This window comes from Pteropus alecto, unplaced genomic scaffold, assembly GCF_000325575.1.
Source record: "Pteropus alecto unplaced genomic scaffold, ASM32557v1 scaffold24, whole genome shotgun sequence".
In the NCBI taxonomy this organism is placed as follows: domain Eukaryota; kingdom Metazoa; phylum Chordata; class Mammalia; order Chiroptera; family Pteropodidae; genus Pteropus; species Pteropus alecto.
This window is the reverse complement of record NW_006439192.1, coordinates 934,097-936,533: the sequence shown is the minus strand read 5'-3', so window position 1 is coordinate 936,533 and position 2,437 is coordinate 934,097. Positions and strand designations below refer to the sequence as shown.

Below are 2,437 nucleotides of genomic sequence, written 5' to 3'. Positions count from 1 at the left end.
CGGTGGTTCTGAACCAGGAGTGATTTTGTCCCAAGGGACGTTTGGCAAAGTCTGGAGACTTTTTTATTGTCCTTACTTGGGGCTGGGGGTAAGGGTGTACTACTGACATCTAGTGGTAATAGCCAGGGATACCGCTAAACATCCTACACTGGCACAGGACAGTTTCTCACAACAAAGAATTATCTGGCCCAAATTGTCAATAATGCTGAGGTTGGGAAATTAGCTTTAAAGAAAGTAATCAGTATAATTATACTATCACAATATTTAATTTACAAGGATAAGGAGATTATTAAAAGAAGTAGATTCTGACTATGCTATAGCTATGCCTGGAATAAAATCACAGATCCAGTATGTTTGATCTGCAAAAGAAAAGAGAGTCTAATATATGGATAACCATGTACAAGAGACACATTCTATTCTCTATAAAGATTTCTTATAATTCTAAACCATCCACTAAATTATTTTTGATATTATAACAATAAATTAGGACAACTATGAAATTATATATGAGTTAGCACCCATTCCCAAATAGATCTACATAAAAATATGTATTATAAGAAGTGTTTTTTTTTAAATTAAGTTTATTGGGGTAACATTGGTTAATACAATTATATAATTTTCAGGTGTACATTACCATTTGACATCTGTATATTCTATTGTGTGTTTACCACCCAAAGTCCAGTTTCCTTCAGCCACCATATATTTGATCCCCTTTACCCACTTCACCCTTGTGTGTGTGTGTGTGTGTGTGTGCGCGCGTGTGTGTATAGTTGCTTTTAGGTTTATATCCCACATATAAGTGATATCATTTTCAACTTTTCCTGTCTGGCTTATTTCACTTAACATGATTATCTCGAGGTCCATTCATGCTGTTGCAAATGGCAGTATTTCATCTCTTCTTATGGCTGAGTAATATTCCATTGTATATATGTACCACAGCTTCTTTAGCCAATCATCTATCATAGGACACTTTTTTCTTTCTTTTTTTTTTTTTAACGCCTACAGCACCTGGTCTTCGTAGGTGCTCTCCCATCCAAGTAATAACCAGGCCCGATCCTGCTTAGCTTCCAAGATCAGACGAGATCGGGCACATTCAGGGTGGCATAGCTATAGACATAAGAAGTGTTTTTAAACCTAATATTATTAGATAATAGTTGATACCTTAAAAAGAAAATGTATATGTAATTATATATATTTATATTTTATATATGAATGTTATGTATATGACAATATAAGTATATATAAGTAATGATGCATTAAATAAATACCCATAAGCTCACCACCGACTTATATATTAGAACATTATCAATATGGACTCTTTCTGAGTTTCATTCCCCTGTTTCTCCCAAAGAAGAATTCAAGAATTCATGATCTTGAATTTTATCTTTATCATTCCTTTGCCTTTTAAAAATAGTAATATTATGTGTACATGTCCTTAAATAATGTACTTTTTAGTTTTGCTTTTCTTTTCCTATATGAAAAATGATATCATAATGGCGGTAGTCTTTTATGACTTGGTTTTTCCATTCAGCATTATCCATCTTATCACACATAGTTGTAATTCATTCATGTTACCATCATATAATATTTCTTTGAGTAATTATTCCAAAATTTATCTATTCTTCTATTGCTATACATTTGTGTTTGTTATGGATTGAACTGTATTTCTTCAAGCTCACATATTAAAGGCCTAACCTTTAGCACCTCAGAATGTGTTTTGGAGATACTGGATTTGGAGACAGGATCTTTGGAAATAATTAAGTTAAAATGAGGCTCTTAGGATGGCCCTAAGCCAATCTGACTGATGTCTGTATAAGAAGAGGAAATTTGGACACTCAGAAAGACACTGGAGATGTGCACAAACAGAGGAAAGACCACATAAGGACACAGCAAGAAGGTGACCATCTGCGAGCTGACTCCACTGTTTTACTTTAACTTATCTATGGCTTTACATTTAGAGTTGGTTTCTTGTAGTCAGTGTATAATTGGCTCCACATATGCTTATTTCTGACCCTTGTCTCATTAAACCCAAGAAACCCAAGAAAAATGTGAAACTTATCTTAAAACTTTTTTTTTTTATTGTTTTCTCAGTTTAATACTAGGTCAACAAATGCAATTTTCATACATTTACCATTAGAATCAAGTCTCTTTAAGTTTTTTCACAGTCTTCAAAATTTGGGCCTTTGCAATTTGGATATTCCAGAAAATAAAATTAAAAGCTAAGAAAAGTCTCAATATTTCCAGTTTGTACACATGGTGTTTAATTTATGTGATACATATTTTTAAAGATCAAAGGGATCCTAGATTATTAGTGGCTTTCCAAGAACTTTTTATTATGTAAAATTTCAAACATACAAGTAGAGAGAATAGTGTAATAAATCCTCATGTTCTCGCCACCACGACAGTTTGACAATCTTATTTTACCTACCTCTCAGCC

At 33.1% G+C, this 2,437-nt stretch overlaps 1 pseudogene; it reads right to left on the bottom strand.

The window, feature by feature from the left end:
• Window positions 1-996: 996 nt before the first annotated feature.
• LOC112483385 lies at window positions 997-1,115 on the bottom strand (annotated as a pseudogene).
• Between the last annotated feature and the right edge of the window lie 1,322 nt (window positions 1,116-2,437).